This window comes from Cuculus canorus, chromosome 20 (genome assembly GCF_017976375.1).
Source record: "Cuculus canorus isolate bCucCan1 chromosome 20, bCucCan1.pri, whole genome shotgun sequence".
Lineage (NCBI taxonomy): Eukaryota > Metazoa > Chordata > Aves > Cuculiformes > Cuculidae > Cuculus > Cuculus canorus.
The window spans coordinates 8,898,334-8,916,169 of NC_071420.1; the positions used below are offsets into that span (position 1 = coordinate 8,898,334).

The 17,836-nt window shown below is 41.2% G+C and overlaps 1 long non-coding RNA gene across 1 annotated transcript; it reads left to right on the forward strand.

The window, feature by feature from the left end:
• The first annotated feature begins 4,002 nt into the window (after nucleotides 1-4,002).
• LOC128854182 (uncharacterized) lies at nucleotides 4,003-17,570 on the forward strand. Its single transcript, XR_008453144.1, has 6 exons — nucleotides 4,003-4,168; nucleotides 8,284-8,443; nucleotides 10,566-10,939; nucleotides 13,798-14,998; nucleotides 15,324-15,389; nucleotides 17,483-17,570. It is a non-coding gene; the product is annotated as an uncharacterized LOC128854182 (long non-coding RNA).
• The last annotated feature ends 266 nt before the right edge of the window (nucleotides 17,571-17,836 follow it).

A 17,836-nucleotide genomic window follows, 5' to 3' on the forward strand; every position in this document is an offset into this window, starting at 1 on the left:
ATGAACTGTGCCCAAACAATACGGATATATCCAACACTAATCTGGCCCTTCCAGCCAGGAGGGTTCTTTGGCAGTTGTGCGCCGTTCAGCTGTGCACTGAAACAAGAGAGTTACATGGTCTGAATATGGAGGAACTCAGACCAGGTTTCAGTGTGTGATTTTCTTGTTTTCCAGGCATCTCTTAGATTACTGCTTCACTCAGTCCTTTGTTGCCCCAGCTCTTTACAGGAGCTCAATGAGTTCTTTGCAGCATTAAGGAAAACTTTATTTAGAAACTATATTTGACAAAAGAGAAGTATTCTTCAGCTGAAAATGGAAATATTTGGCAAATAACTCCATTTGAAGTTTTCCAGTCACCTTCAATAAATTTGCATGAAACAATTTACTGGAAAGTAAGAGACTTTTAAGATCTACAGTGTCAGAACTGCCAATAGAATCCTTATTTGAGCAGCTTTTGTGTAAAACAAAAGACACCCCCATTGATGGGGTCTGTAGTCATTAGAGCTGGATGAAAATTAGAGTTACCAAATTTTGGTATCTCTCTCTATTTGAGATAATGAAGGATTTTTGAAAGGCTTCTATAAAAGCAGAAAACATGAAAGGAATTCTATAGAAACATTTTCAAAACTTCAAATTTGAAAGACTGTCACAAGGCAGGAAATGCTGTTCATGTTGATGGAATTAAAATCAATGATTAAAAAGGCTCCCCAAGTACAAGAGTGCTTCTTTAACAGTTTTATCTACCAGAGCCTCTCACTGCTGAATGTAAACTTGCACTTTTTAGTGTCATTCAAAACCAGAAAGTTATTTAAAACATATATACATGCGGTGCCTATTACCTGAAATGAGCAATGTGGAGAGGAAATTGCAGAGGGGTTCTGTTCCACCCTTTGCTGGTGCTAAATGTTCTAGGATGTATTTCTTAGAGGTTTCTGAGTTGAGTCTTGAGCCCTGGAGATTCTGTTCAATTGTTTTGGGTTCAGCAGTGTAGATTACCATATGGACTCATCCACAAGCTGTAAGCAAAACGTTGGCTGTTGTTTAATACTTGATTTATTTTCATTTTCCATGCAGTTGCCGAATGCTTTCTTTGGCAAAACTGAAAAACAGCCCCTTGAGAAGTAGGTGCCCTGCGTGCTGGAAGATTTGGGTTTGTAACAAGATACTGAAATAGATTCTGTTGCCTCTCTCACCACAGAAATATGAAAATATGATTTACTGTCTCTAAATATTGACCTTACCGCTTGTATTTTTTATTTGCACGGTGCCAAAACCTGTTCACACTGAACTGTGAAGGTTGAAGTGTTATCTATCAAAATATAGAGAACAGTGAAGATGGGAAGGCAGAAGATAGGATTCTGTGCTTTTTGGGCTGGGAAGGCATAGAAACAGCCCATAAGTGCTCTTTATTAGACAATAACAATTGTAAACAAGTCTACCTGAATTTTCTATTTTAATCCTGTTAGCTCTAATAACTAAATTAATCTGAAAGTGTCTAATTCAGTAAGTAACCTGAAATAAATCCAATCCGAAGTGGTTCCTACCAGCTAATCAACAGATTACTACTGTAGTAGTACTACTACTAGAACATATTTTAGGTTAAAATCATTCATGCAGCCACTGAACGTGCCTTGTGCAAAACATCAGACTTGTTTTTCCCCTGTGCCCCAATTTTTGCTTCTGTTATGGAAGGTATTAGGAAAAGAACATTTATCACTAAAAATGTGGTGACTCCTTTGAACTGGTATGAGATAAGCAGCGTGAATGAAGGAGCTTTTTGTTTGAAGTTCAGGTTGTGCCTGAGTAGAGTCCCTTTTTCTGGCAATACCATTCATCTTCAGGCCCCCAAGATAATAATGGTGAGTTGGATTTGTGAATTAGAACAATCTGTGCTTTTGCAAATGAAACTGCAACTCTGTATGCTGGCTTGAGTTAGATTTATAATTGAAAATAAACTGGCACTTCCAGGAGATTCCTCTTGTAGAAGTTCCAAACATGGTTCTCCTAAAAGCATCCTTTCATTCAGAGGCATAACATGCGTTTGCAAAGCAATACCAGAATTTTAACAGTGGTTTTCGCTTCTCCAGTTTGTTGTATCACCTCGGAGAATAACACGAGTGTGATGTTAAACAGGCAGAGAGGGAAGAAATGGTCAAGGTTCTGCACAAAACTACTTTGCGTGAAGTGACACCTGCAAAGCTGAACAAAGGATGTTGTTGGGCGTAATCTTCGATCAGAGTTTTCTCTTAGCTGTTGGTAGCAATTCGAGGTAACGTAGCTCTGCTCATTAGAGAGAACCCCCAGCATTTGAGTGGTGGAGTATTTTGTATTCCTAATGCTGCTGTTTATGCTGTGTTTTGTCTGGGGTTTTGTCAGCTATTTCTCTGCTGGGTTTTTCTTGAGCTCTTTAAAGATCCCTCTTCAAAGTAACGTGGCTCTTAAAGTCATAGTAAACCAAAGACTTCATCTCACAGTTTAATATTAGATTAAACTACAGAATAATAATTTGCATTAATTGTAGCCTATTAGTTGCAAATGACAACATTTTGTTTTGTTGTACTTAAAGATTTTATTAGTAACAGACACTTTTAGTTAGTGTTTGTTGCCCCAAGAGCTTTAGAGGAACTGATTTTCTGTCAGAAAAGATTGGAATCAATTGCATTCCTCCCTTCCAGATAGTGCTAAAACATTTATTTAAAGGTTTATATGCTCACCCTGCCTTATCTGTATTCCAAGTCACTTGTCCAATGAAATAAAATTCATTCATGCCTTCCTTCACTGTGTTATTGACAAAGTGTAAGCTTTATGTGACTGGGAGCCAGAATTCTGTCTTTTGGGAATACCTCTCTCTAAACTTGTCTGAAAGAATTATTTTATTGCATTTTTCATGCCAGTTCAAGTATGTTTGAATGGTAAATCCTAGAAGCCGGGCTGTCTGTGACCATATCAGCCTTTTGAATTAGCAGCATGTACAGCATGGTAGAAATATCACATTCTGAGGAAGGAGTATGCGCTACATGATTTTTTTATTAAATATATATTTTTTGCATATAATAAGCCACATGCCGCTTGCCTCTACGAATCAAAAACGAGGTCATGTCCGTTTTCTAAATGCCTGTTATTATGCTGATGGAAAGTTTGCCATCGCTATGTGTTTCTTTAGCCCATTCTCTATGAAAGAGCGGTGCCTGGAGAGCAAGTGCTGAAAACTATTTATGCCCTGTTTCATTTGGGGAAGATTAGAGCATCAGCAGCTACTTTGTTCATCCATGTAGTGAGTGCTGCATGAGGGCCGTTCAGCTGTCAGGGGCATAATACAAAAACGATGTTATGATCTGGGTAGTTTCTCTTTTACAAAAGGTAGAGTAGGTCATCGCCGAATTAAAAACTTAACAAAACAAAGCAACTTGCCCTTGCAACCGCAATGCTGATTGAAGAGTCCAGAAGCAAGGTATGTACATGACCTAACTGTCATTTCTCCTCACTTCTGCGTTGGGATAACGCTTGTAAAGGCAAGGAGAGGTAGAGGTAAAAGCAGAATTTAACAGTGCTGTGCTGATTTGAGACTAGAAAGTGGAAGGAGGAAGTAATAAGGTTACCCTTTCCTTTTGTCACTCAGCAGAGTCACAGAGCTGACCCTGGAGAGAACAGTGTGCATGCAGGCACCGGGGTATTACAGCACATAATTCCACTGCCTCAACCACAAACTAATTAAAAACCCTCTGATTCTCCCAAACCTCTTCTTCTCTGTTTTCATTTCCTCTCCAAGCAGGACTTCAGTTTAAATTTTACATCCTTTAGGGAGTCTGCAATGAATAAGGCTATTTGAGTTGTTCTAGAGTTTTCTTAAGCTTTCCTTAGAGAAACTATCCAAGTATTTAGCGATGTGCATGAACTAAGAACTGAAAGCTGAATGTATTTGCTTCAGATCTCAGAACAGAGAGTGGAGAAAAGGCCTGGAAAGAGCAATTCAAATATATTCCGTTTCTCATACAGAAGCTGCTGTGCCTCTGATGATGCTATCGAGATGAGCCAGCGTGGAGCAGCCGTGCTGTTGGAGCGGGTCACTCAAGAAGCCCGTGCCAGCCTAAGGTTATACATGCAGGATCAGACCCAGTGCTACAGATACAGGGAGCTCTCAGTTGTACAGGCGGTTCAAGGAAAAGAGGTTTGTTTTCTACATGCTTTGACTTTTGGTCAGCCCTGAAGGGGTCACGCACTTGGACTAGAGCATAGAACTACACTATTCGTTTCTATTCTAATTTCTTTTTGCACAGTAGTGCTGTTTTAGGAGTTTGTATGATTGAATTGTGGGTTATATACACATCAGTCTAACAGAAGCTCATGAGAGGACCTGAAGACAAGAGAATTTGCCTTTGAGAAGGCTTAGATTTGGCAAATTTGGGCCTGAAGATACATCTTTATTTCTATGATAATCCGTTCTTATTGTGCTAATGGTGTTGATTAGGGTGCTTATTAGGCTGCGGTGTCTAACCTACTGCTTTTTGTGTCAGATCTCATGGCCTGTGACCACAAATAGGAAGCTCTTGCAGGTGGTAGAAAGCCTTCCATTTTAGGGAAACAATCTCTTTTTATTTGCTAAACAACATAAATAGTATTGCAGGTATTTGAGGTAACCTTGAAAACAACCCCATGAGAAAAACCTGTGGATTTTGTGCTAATTCACTTGTTTTCAAGTCATAACCAAAGTTAGGTTTGTGACCACCTTTACTTTCTTTATTGTCAGATGAAATGACAATTAATGGTTCACAAATTTAAGCAGGCCTATGCTAAGTAACGCTGAGCAACTCTTTCCTTACAGACTTTGGTTCTGGGCATTCAAGGAAGATTTCCAAATAGTATATTAGTTACAGATTAGCCAATCTGCTACAGGTCCAGGTCATTCTGGGCTTAAAAATACCCCACACATTGAAACAGCAGCCATAGTACAGTATAAAGCCTTCTAGTTATTTAACCGTACTCCGAAAACCACTGTTACAACGCAGAAAGCAGACATAAAGCAAGCATTCGAGGACACTTCACCTCGTTTTCCTCCTTTCAGACAAAGCCCTTACTTTTAGAAATAATTTTATTTAGTCATAGAAATCATCTGAGTGCTCGGGGAATCAATCACAGCTCTCAGCTCGAAGTTGTTAATTTTCAGCATGCCGCTGGAGGATGTGCACGCTCCTCCGTTGGCCAGGCCATTTTTACAACATAGCCCGATGGGAATTTGCCACCTTGAAAAAATTAGCTGGGAACTTGATCACGTCCAACTCCTCCTTTCACTGGGAAGCTTTCCAGGTAAGCTTTCCAGACTTCAGAAAGACAAATGTGAAATCAAGGCTCAGCAGTCCCAGCTGGGAATGACCATCATGCTGAACCACATGGAAAACCACCAATCCCCAGCTCCCAAACCAGGATTAGCACATGTCTCCATAATTCTTTTCTCGGTTCCCATATTGGACAGTTGCCCACCCCTCCTGGGGCTCAGAGAGCTGTAGCGTAAATACTGAGCTAATAAATCAGCCTCTATCTCAATAAGCAATCTTTTTCTTTGGTGTCCGTAAACTCCTTAACATCACTGGGCATCCTTGGCCCGGCTTCAACACAAGTGATTAACGTTAATAGCTGTAAAAATACATTTCTCATGCCTGGGGGGAGATGAAACATTTCACACCATCCTTTCTCTTGGAGTAGACAACGGCAGCACACGCTGCTGCAAAAGTGCTCTGTGATGTCAGTGTTACTAAGTAATATTAAGCAGACTCGCTATCTTCTACACACACACACACACACAAAACCGGTGTACAATATCCCACAAGGTTAAGTGTTGTGCTGCTCAGGGCACAGCATTATATCCTGGTTGCCTAGAGGCAGTTGTTGGCTCAGTGAACGTGATCTGTCTAAGGCAGGAAATATAATCTCAATGGGAGAAGGGGAGCTCCTAACAGAAGTCGTGAACTCATTCACAATCCAGACATGCCCCAGGAGTTGGTTTTCAAGTGACCTGGTTTGCCCTTTGTTGTTATACATTTGTCCCCGCGGCACGATTTCGCAGGCAGAGACGAAAAAAAAGACATTCAAATATGACTAATCGAAGGCAAAATGGTGCTTTCAGCTGCCACTTGGCAGCTTTCACCCTCGTGGTGGGTAGGTGGTTAAAGAAGTAGAAAGCAAATATTTGGATTCTGAAAGCACTCTTGCTGCACCTTTTTGTGCGTGTTTATGTTTAAGTAAACTACCGACTGAATGGATGATTAATTCTGGAGAGCTGGATACATATGAATGTAAAAAAAGGTCATTTGGTGTTCAAGCCAACTTGCTAATGCAAAGCTGATGCTCTACAGATTGGCAAAAAGTGATTTTCCCTGTTTACATGGAATCAAACACCTTTATATGGGGTGAGCTCTTGGCAGTGTCTTTTTTTTTTTAAAGGGAAATATTAAAGAAAAGGTAAACTCTCCAGTCAATTCTCAAATGTTTTTATCGAAAACGAATTATATGACCGTTCTCATCCTTGTTTTATCACTCTGGTCTGTTGAGCCTTTGGACACAGAAGTGAGTGAGCACGCTGGGAAATGCTCCCAGACTCTTACGGATGCGCTGTCCTGGTCCTCGCTCAGGCTGCGCCCTCTCCCTTCGTGCAGGAGGCAGTCTGACAGATCGTCTCTTCCCACCGTGGCCAGAAATAAGCAAAGCTTTATGAAAATCAGTATGTGAAGGGGTTTGGTTTTTTTTTCTGAGCTTATAAATGCTGATCTGCACTCAGTGTGTGAGCACGAGCTGTCAGGGTGAGCTTCTCTTCTTAATCCTTAAATATTTAAACCCGTGTACGGAAGACTGAAGTTGCTGTAAAGTGTGTAAAGTTGCAGCATGTGAAAGCTGGGAATACTGAATGCTCAGTTTGCTCTCAAACTAGGCATGAAGTAGGGATGCTGAAAAGTGGGATTCAGGTCTCAATTTTAAAAGCTCTCAAGTAAAAATGCAGTAAATCTGGGCACTGGACCGTACTTAAGAAGGGCCATTTACTCACAATCGTTACTGATTCTAAATAACACAGATATTTCCACACAGCAGGTGGTGAGTAAAAGGTGGGGACTGAACAAAATTTGCCTTATTAATCTTGAAAAGGTGAAATTCAGCAGGAATCCATGAAGATGAAGAGAAGGGAAATCTGCATTAAGCGGGAGCCAAATAAGAGGAAATCTTGTAAGCCCTTGGGAATTCAGAAGTCCTGGTTTTGACCCTGCTTTATCCTGTAGTTTAGAGTACAGTGATAAGTAATGACAGGAAAAGTGCTCCAAAATTTCTGAATGTCAAGAGCCCAGGGTGATTACTTAGCCTTCAAACCAGTTCCATCATCCTTGTACCAGCCTAGAAGGAATCCCCCACATTCCCTGTGATTAAAGGAAGCGGGACCTCCCTGCTAATGCAGTTAAGACTGGCAAGTTTGGATTTCTGTGGCCTCATCTACTCTCATCAATACAAGATGAGAAATACAGAAAATGCTTGCCACTATGAACAGTGAGATATATAGGAATGTATTCCCATCGAGTTTACCCGACAGGCAGTACAGCTCACACTTGCCCCTTGTCTTGTTTTGAATTTATGCCTAAAGGCAGACAACCTTTGAAGGAATAGAAGGTGTGATTTGCTAATGAGAAACCACAGGGGTGGATAACAAACACTAGAAAAGGCCTAAACCCCAGCCAGGACAAGTCTTTTATTAGATAAAATTACAACAATACCAGTCAGTTGCTATCTACCTGACCTTTTGCCTTCAAATCGTACATTACATGGGAGAAACTCATATTTTGACATCATCTTCACTTAGTGAAAGCATGCCAGGTGCTCTTAGGTAGAGCAGACTATGGAGCACAGTAAATATAATTTCCATGATAATGCCAGGCACATCTGAAGGACTGGAAAGGACTGAAAAAACAACCCCCCACAGATATGATCTTTGGCACCCAGGGAGGATTCAGCTGCTTCTGCATTCCCACAGACTCTCAGGACATCAAATCTGTGTAAAAATATCCTTCCCAGGAAAGGCAAAAGCCTCCCCAACTGCTTATTTTTCCCTAACGTTTCGTGGGCATACCTAACCACCTAGCAGGGACAATGCTCTCTGCTTCAGCTCTTTTATAATGTAATTTATTGAGGCAAAACTTTCTTTTTTTTTTTTTTTTGATTTACAGACATTAAAGTGCTTTCTCAACGCTGTTCTTTTAGAGTAATCATAGTTTTGTTTTCTGACATTTTGCTTGCTGTTGTTTTCAGCTAGGAGAAAAAGCACTTGAGAAGTCTGCTAAACTCAGGTAAAATTTTCTGTTACAAGAAGACTACAAGCTTCAGTTTTCAAAGTATTGACGGATTGGCTCAGCTTCGGACAGTTGGTGTGGCAAGAGACAGTGAGACCAAGCATGAAGTCCTTCCTCAGGTGACGAGGGACCCCCTTACCCTACTCCTTTAAAAAATTACATCTCCTGGTCTTCATAGGGAAGACAAGTATTCAACAAAATATCCACTTTTAAGACCAAGTTCTTCTGAAAACAGACTAAGTTAAATCCCAAAGAACTGGTGATATCTCAGTGAATCTCATCAGTAGTGCTAATGAGCTTATATTAAGTCATTCTAATGTACCGAATGTTAACTATGTGGTGGAGTAGACCTAAATCAGAACATTTCTCAGTTCAAGTTGGTTATTTATTTCTCTTCCCGGTAAAACCAAAGCAGACTATGTTTTCCAAATTGGTAATGACCATAGGAAGGATTTCTGCAATGAGAAATAGGCAAGCTTCCCAGCCTTTTTCTTCCATAAAGTTGCCATGAGAAGAGCTGTCCCTAAACTGGATTGTCTGGATTTTCTGATATCCAGCTAAGACACAGATCTCAATTTGAAAGACCTGAATGCTCTTTGCTGTGAAAATGCTGAGCCAACCTTGTCTAGCGACCTTTGACATATAAAGAGGGCTGGTAATTGCCACTTTCATTTCAAATCCTTGTAAATGACATAGCACATTATTGCTTGATAGAATCTACTTTTAGACCTCACTGTAAAAGGCAGACAATTTCAGTGAATAAATCAGTTCTCTTCTCCCGTATTTGTGGCTTACACCCAACCCCCCCCGTCCCGATCTCTAAATGCGTTGCACAAATGTCTGTAAACATGGGCCTTGCCCTCTATAATCCAGCTTCTACCTTACTTATTTATACAGAGGTTAATAAGCTCAGTCTATTTACCATACTGCTTAAAGTAGTGCCTTTAATGCTCTGTGCCACTTCATGGTCTTTTACCAGGAGTAAAAAGGCATGGAATTAGGGAATGATCATCTTTGATGGGTCTGCGTTCAATAACAGAGACTTTTAACTCACAAGTCTACAAGCAGAAATGCCAGTAAATAGATTTGCAGAAATATTTGATTTGTTTTCCAGGAGCATTGCTTTTCTTTTTTAGCCTATTCCTGTATAATAATTCCTCATTCGTGATTTGGAGAGGGGACTCATATTATCATTCAGAATACCACAAAATTCAATTAAGGGCTGGCTGCAGCATCCCTTCTTGGTTTGTGAATGATTTACCTCTTTGAGAAAACAGGATGGCTTTTTCCATCACAAAGGATGGTTGCTAATTTTAATATAGGAGACAGCCTTAAGCTATGCAAGCCGTTATTAAACAATAAACAACCATTAATCAAATGACTCAAGAGGTGGTGTCCTTTAGCTAGGGATTTTACTATCCCTTGAACACTTTAGGGATGTAACGTAGTGTAGCGTCTCAGGTAATGTAATTCCACACCTACCAGTCTGCAGCCTTTGCAAGCACTACTCGCTCTCCCAGCTGGATCCGGACTGGATGAAATGTTGATTCTGATCTTCTGAGATTATTATTATTATTATTTATACATCATTTTCTTTTTCAAGATGACCAAAGATTTCCAAGACAAGCTTTCATTTTTCTATTTAGAAAACTTAAGATATCTTTGAGCATGCTGGAAAAGGCCCTGTTTCCCCCCTGCCAACTGTTTCATCAGAATTTTCAACGTTGTGCATAGTCACATTTTTTCTTCTTTGCTTCACAGCACCAGGGAGTGAGGCACAGATTAAGTGTTCTATTTAAAAATGCTTTGACACATTTTGTTGAAGCCAAGACAATTCTGCTGAAGTATTATGATGATTTACTTGAGGTAAATAAGGCAATAACTCATGTTTCCCCGTAGGGCCACTAAGCTGAGCGTGTGTTTTATATACACGGAGCCCTATAGCTTCAGCAATTGGCACATTTCCTTCAAGTGAATGTCAAGATTACACAATAAGACAGAGATGTTTAGAGAGATGCTGCTGGTGGTGTCTGAGCCCTTAGGCTTTGTTCAGGCAGCTTCAATCTGAATGGATCACCTCCATACCAAAAGGAAAAAAAAATAAATCTCTGGAGTGCAATGCAAAGCGTTTTCTATTAATGGTAACACGAGTGTTATTGCCGAGCTGTGTTGTGCCGGATGATTGTATGCAGCAGAAGGTAATTGAACTCACTAGAATTTTGCTTTGCTTCCCTCCCCCAGGTTAAAAGTCTGATCAGATGCCTGCTCTACACGCAAAATCATCAAGTGACTGCAGCAAACGGTGCTCAGAACACAAAGCAGCGGCAGGCAGGCAGCAGCTAAAACAAGCCCCTACCGCCAGGGGAAGCAAACAGCGGGGCTGGGCTCTCCCACTGATTTCCCCAGCCCTTACTTGATGCGGGGAGGATTATTAAACCTTCTGTTTTCCTCTGAAGTGCTACGAATAGATCAGTAAATCTAAATAATGAGGTGCACGCTGTTCCCTTCAGTGTGTGCAGCAGATGACAAGCAGGGACCAAAACCCAGAAGGAAAAGCTAAGTGTGGCTGGAGGCTGTTGTGCCCACCACGGAGCTGCTTCCTGAAGCGTGTTGAGGTATGTATATTGTACTCGTGTGCACATCCTGCAATTGTGACTGCCTAATGCCTCGTGGCGTTAGCGAGGCCGTCTGTTCATGTCAGGATAGTCATTCGAGCAGTGCTCCGTTACGTGGCTCAGCCCCAGCTCTGAGCGGCTGCAGGAAAGGGAGGTTGTAGCCTGAGAGCAGAGCAGCAACTCAAACTTTTCTTCTCATACCCACACTGTGACTTTCCCCATCGTCTGCGTTTTGCTCCTCTATGGAGTGTGGCAAGCAGCGCTCTCTCCATGATGATCCTTATGCGTTGCCAAGGACCAGCCCACAAGGACACTTGGCCACAAAGAGCCTGAAGGAGGGTCTTCTAAGCGGCTCTGTTTCTCATGCCTGTCCCCACATGAATCCTACCTGCTCTGCTTTGAGATTGCCCGTGTTATACAGGGCTGGTTCAAAAGCTCCAAGACCTGCATGTGGTCTCTCGGTAGGTAGCAAAACTGAGAGCTGCCAGCTTTCGAAGGGCGAGTGCACGCGGATTACACCAAAACTAATGTTATTTCTCATGTCTTGGCCTCCACCGGAGACAAATCATTGCTTTGCTTATCTACTGCAAACACTTAAGTCACTAAAGCTGAGTTTCTGGAAGTTGAAACTTCAGAAGGAGGATGATCACCTACGGAAGAGATGGAAATCTAGCTACCATCTCTAGGATGTATGAGGTCATTGATGCCTCAGCGAGACTTCTAGTTAACCAGTATTCACCAATACACTGCACAAGCTCAACTACCCAGTAGAAAGTAGTGTGTTTAAGAACACATATAAAGATTCATAAGCAAGGGATAGGTCTGAGCCACTTGCCAGCTTGGTTACTTCCATAGAATGGAAGAGTTAGGGGCCTTTTTTCCCTCACGTATAGGCACTGAACTAGAAATTCATGGCTACTTTCGGAAGTGATTCATGTCATTCATATTCCACTTAGGAACAGATGAACAAAAAGTGTTTTCAGCTGTGAGCAGTTAAAGGTGAAGAGAGGGGCTTTAGCAACACACATACAGTCATACTCTCTTCCTCTCTTGACCAGAACTGAGAAGTCAAAGGGCACTTTTCATGGCTTTCCTCTCGTGTGTCCAAAGCACCAGTTTGCGAGTTTCTGGAGTGGATTAATCTCCCTCTATTAAATATTTCTGATAGAAGGTTCATTTCTGGTCTAGACTCAACTCCCATTTGCGTTATCAAAACTATCCCTGACTGCTCATCCACATTGCTCGAGTCTTTCAGTGAAATTCAGCTCATCTCATCACTTACTGGGAACTAGTGATGCTGTTAACAGTAATTCCCAAGGTCCTGACCAAAGCTTACGTGATGACAGGTCATGATCTCAGCATGCTCAATCATTTTTGAAGGGAGACCTGACGCTTTCAAACGAGGCTTTAGCCTCTTGCCATTTCTCTGGGGTAATTCCTGGTTGTGACCGGGTGTACCCAGGCTGAGTACATCCGCTCTGGGTAATGCTTCCTAAAATGACACATTTCAGGATGATTCTACGTTATCTGTTTGGATAACTGCTTCACAAGCTGTGCGACTCTGAGAAATGATAACGAAAAGTGAATGATTTAAAAGAGAAATGAATGATTTTGAAGAGAAAAAAGAGGGGCTAATGGTGCTGGACTGTAACATGAACACATCTTGGTGAAGACTTCAGTGTTTAGGGGCTCTAGTTTAGAAGTAGAGCTGATTGCCGAAGTTACTGGATAACATAAATTCTCTTTCAATTTCTTTGTAATTTTGAAGTTAATACAACTCCAGTGAAAGTTCCTAATGTGGTTTTTTTTTTCCTCTTTAGAACTAATTAACAAACTGAAAAGTTATGCAATCCTAAATGGAATTACTTTCTCCTAAGCACCGCAGAGGGAGTTATTTCTCATGTACCTGTTAAAGCAAGGCTACTGATGCTAATGCTTCACTCCAGCTGCAATACTTGAATTCTTTTCATGGGAATATTGCATCAAAATTGCCCTGTCTGGGGCAACGCTCCCTTACGACGCAAACTGCTGCTATGAACTCATGACAGTGTCACCCTGCCCTCCAGTATTATTATTGTAATTTCAATGATGAATTAGAGATTTTCATTTTAGCATATTCAAGTGCTGAACATTTAGAAAAGCCTGGGTATGGCTCAAAAATCTGTTGTATTTTTAAAGAACTAAAAAATGAACCCCCCCAAATCCTTTAGTTTTCATTTCATTAAAGGCTTCATGAACTCTTTTGATTAAATTATTAAAAAAACCACAATGAAAAACCCAAAATGCTTTGCTCTAAGTTTCAGAGAGGAACAATTTTTATCTTGAGTGTGATTTTTTAATGATGAATTTTTCAATAGAGTTGTATTAAAACAGGATTACTTGTTAACAAGAATGTGCCTTCAGTTTTAGAGTGATGTTCTAGGATATTGCCAGTACTGTGCTAATAGTTTCACATGCAGTTGGCTTCTCAAAAACAGATTTAATACATTTCCAAACAGAAAATGTGTGTATTATTTTGTGGCTTAAATGTGTTTTATCGTGATACCACTTCCAAAATACTGAAGACATAAAATGCTTTATGGTCCAAAAGATAAACTAGCACAAGGCACTGTGTTGGAATATTGGGAAGGATCAGAGAGAGTGCTAAAAGCGTTATTACAACTACAGAATGGACTCTTAAATCTTTTATGCAACTTGATTGGTTCCCACTGGAACCACACTGCACTGTTTTCATCAAGACTCAAAGCTGCTGAGCACAGTGTTTCTGGGCTGTAACAAACTGCTGTTGTGCTCTAACAGGTTTTGTGTTAAATTGTAAACTACAAATGACCCTATGAAAAACTCTTTTTTTTTTCCAGCATGCTGCTTGTAAACAGCACGTTATCTTTCTTGATGATCAACAAAGCAACCACATTTGTGCAGCACTAAACCATAGCCAGTTGTGGAACTGCCGCAGCTCACAGCCACTCTGGGAGGAGGAGCAGCAGCGTCATCCTCTTGGAGAGAAGAAACTGTCTTCCTGAACTCGAATTTGCTCATGAGATGAGCTGTGGGTTTAAGGAGATGAGCCCTCTCCCACCTTGGTTTTTTTAACAGGAAAAAATAGAGAATACTCATCCATTTTTATCTACTCAACACTAAAAGCCTCTGTATTTCATAATATCATAGAATAGTTTGGGTTGGGAGAGACCTTAAAGATCATCCGGTTCCAAACCCCCTGCCATGGGCAGGGACACCTCCCACTGGCTCAGGCTGCCCAAGGCCCATCCAACCTGGCCTGGAACACCTCCAGGGATGGGCTAACCTGTGCCAGTGTCTCACCACTTTCATGGTGAAGAAATTCCTCCATATGTCTAGTCTAAATCAGCCCCTCTACAGTTTATACGTGCTCCGCCTCGTCTTAGCACTACAATGTTGTTGGATTGTCTTTTGCATGTAGAAAAAGCATTGAGATCTCTGGCTTTTATTCCTCAGTGTTGCCAGACAAACCTGGAAAATGAATTTTGCTTTGTCTATTTTCAATAGAGCAGTTTAACTTTACCCTAGACCATACTTTTCCAGCTCATTTTTGAAGTGGAGTGCTGTCCAAAAGATCAGACTGTGGTGCAGATCTCCCCTCCTGCGTTGGCTGCAATGATCGCTGGAGCACAAACCTCTCCATCCTGTGGCTTCCAGACCCCCAACTGCCCTCCTCGCCACAACTTGACACCTTTGAGTTGCACTCACCCTCCTCCCTACCCAAGAAGTCTGGAGAAACATCTGTCAGAGAAAAGACAGTTTGTCCAAATTATTCTAATGGTTTGATCGAAGCTCATACTACATTGCTCTGAAGTAAAATATGATCCATTATCGTTAAAACTCCAAGCACTGCTGTTGATTTGATAAAAATAAAGAATGCAGATGACTCTGAAGATGCACTGTGGAGAGCAGTGTGAAAAGAAAAAGCACACAGAGGTGCTTTCAGAAATAAGGATGTTTGAAAGGAGTTTTTGGAGCATCTGGAGAAGACTGAGACATATGAAAAGCATCTAGACCATAAATATTGAAACAAAACATTCGGTGAGTGAACAAAGCCTTTTTAAGTGCTGTACCAGACAGAATGAAAACCTGTGCAGTATAATTATGTATTTTATAATTCTGAATTAGTTACAGAAAGGTAAAAAGGGAAAATTAGTGTAGTTATCTTTTAAGGGCATTGATGAGATTTGACCCAGCCTGCAATTTAGAGGCAGAATCAGGTAGTCTGTTACTGTTCTCCCATGAGTCAGTGTAAAATGTTAAACTGTGCTACAGGGAAAGGAAAAACATGTGTAGTTCACCGTTGCGTGGGAAGTATTTTAGTCTAGGAGACAGGACAATTGAGCTCATCATTTTTTTTTTCCAGAAGAGAAATACAGCTGTGTAGTGTGTACCACCCAGTACGCAGATGGTGCTGCTGCAGGAACAGGAGGTGAGCAAGTGGAAGGGTCAGCAATTCCAAATTAAACATCTGTATGAGCTAGGAATGAATCCAACCCTCCTATCATGGAGTGGCAATGATCTCAGCATTGTAGCAGCAAATGCACAGGGACAGGGTTTAGTGGCAGATAGGAATGGTTGGACTCGATGCTCTAAGAGGTCTTTTCCAACCTGGTGATTCTATGCTTCTAAATAATTTGTCCCAGAATGGTTAAGTTTCTTAGCCTAAATCAGAAATAGTGTTTTGAAATATCTGTTCTCAACCCTGAAGTGTATCCAGGCTGTTCTCTTGGCCCAAAGTATGCAGACAGCTTGGAGAGAGGGAGAGGTGAAACAAACACCAGTGGTCTCGTGCAAGAGGCTCAGCTAAGATTGAGGTCCTGCTCTGTTAGGATCTAGACGTCCCTGTAGTAACTACTGTTCTTCTCTGAGCCTCCGACCATGTAAATAGAAAGGATCATTATCTTGTCTGCAGAGCAAGCACGAGATTTGCTTCAAGTCTCAGATGAACTTGTTGCAGAGACAGAAACTCAGTCTGAAGGTCTCAAAATTGAACTTCTATTGCCTGAAACCCAAAGGCATCCAGAACAGGCCAGTGGATGTAGCACAGGACTGGAAAAAGAGCTGCGCTGATCTGAATCAGCAACTGGAGTAGTGTCTAGAGTGCCATTTGTGCAGCTGAGTCCTGGGCTTTCATCTTGGCCTTTTCACTCAACAGATGGGCAACAACAGGGAGATACTTTCAAAACTGACAAGTTACAGATACAATCTCTGTTCCTGTAGGACTAATACGAATGTTCTGTACCTTCATGGCAAAAATCTGCAGGAATTTAGACACAAAACGGAGCTGATTTCTATAGTGCTGTTCTGAGCGTGCAGGAGAGCAGACAGAAGAAATGAGCAGCCATTTAAAGCTGCTGTTAACGCTCACAAACTCCGCTTCACGTAGCTACTAGCAAGCACACAGCCTAAAGTAGACTTGAACAAAAACGTTGGATGTTTCCTTGCCTTTGCACACTGAAAAAAAAGAAAGTTCAAGAAGAGGTTTTTAATTATAAGCCACTCAAAAATGCATTGCTGCTGTCTCCTGACATAGTTACAAGGATATCTTTATAAGGAAATGAAAGGCAAATAAAACTTGTTGCTCCACAGCCAAAAGGAGAAACCATACTGTTTCCTGTATGAGTGGAAAGCAAACACTGAGGTAATAAAAGTGGATATATCAGAACCTCCATTGCATGCACTCATGAACACAGACAAGGCATAATTTAAAGAGCTGTAGTGTTGCTGAAGCTGGGGACACTTTTGTTGATGTCTGTTGAGAATTGCTGTTGCATAACTCATACCCCAGCACAGAGATATGTCAGAGAGCTCCAGACAAAATATAACTTGGAAAGATTTGTCATTACAGATGGTCTAAATTATACTGCACAGCACAGACTGTGTTTTCTCCTACGGCATTTTGCAGGTTGTATATGTAAGAAATCTTACATTCCCTGCTACAGAACTGGGAAATGGATCCTGAGATAAGTTCTTAGTGTAAAGTCAGCAGATATAAAACTAATGAATGATCCTTGACTCAACGTGACTTTCACTGTGTGTCAAACCAGAACTTAAAGCAGGAGAGGCTGAGATCTCCCAGTTCTGTTCTGACATTGCAGACATTTCAGAGAACAAACTGTAAGTGAAGGAGTGGATATTTTGGTCACTGTTCATCAGGAGCAGCTGACAACTTCTTATGTAGACAAATGTGCTGGTTTAAGTTAGCTACGTTTAGCTGTGGCTTTGTTTCAATAAAAATGAGCCAGTGTGGCACCTGCAGGAGGTGTCCCCTAGCCTGCAAAGTCAAGGGAGTTCACAGGCTTTTCTTTTGGGATGCCACACATATGGAAAAGTACTTTACAAAATCTGTGCTAGCCTTTGTGGCCTTCCACAGACCTATTGTGGTTTTTTTGTGGACCCTTCTGCTTCCCTACCACCTTCAGGTTTCACATTTACCTCCTCTCTACTGATTCTTACACAATGTGTAGGGCTGCCTTCAATAAACCGTGTCTCTTCTTCAACTGACTCCTTTTATGTTCACAGTGACAACTTAGGTCTACTTTGATTGTCTAGCGGTCAGAAGTAGTTTTGTCCATAACCCTGTGTATGTGAAGCTCTCGGCGGCTTTGAAATGGGCCTTAGAAGATGAGCAGAAGTTACTAGGGTCTTTTCAGTTACCTGTAAGGTAATTTAAAAGGTAATACAAGAATTTCTTTGCCTTTTTTTTGTGTAGCTCCTCCTGAAATGTGGGGAATGTGAGAGAAAGGTAGAGTTGGTCCATAGTCTACTACAGAAATTAACTTCAATGGGAAGAATAATGTTGCTTACAAAACCAGGAAGATGCACGGCATAGGAAATAGAGCATGAAAAGGATTTGTGCTGTGATGTTGAGATTAG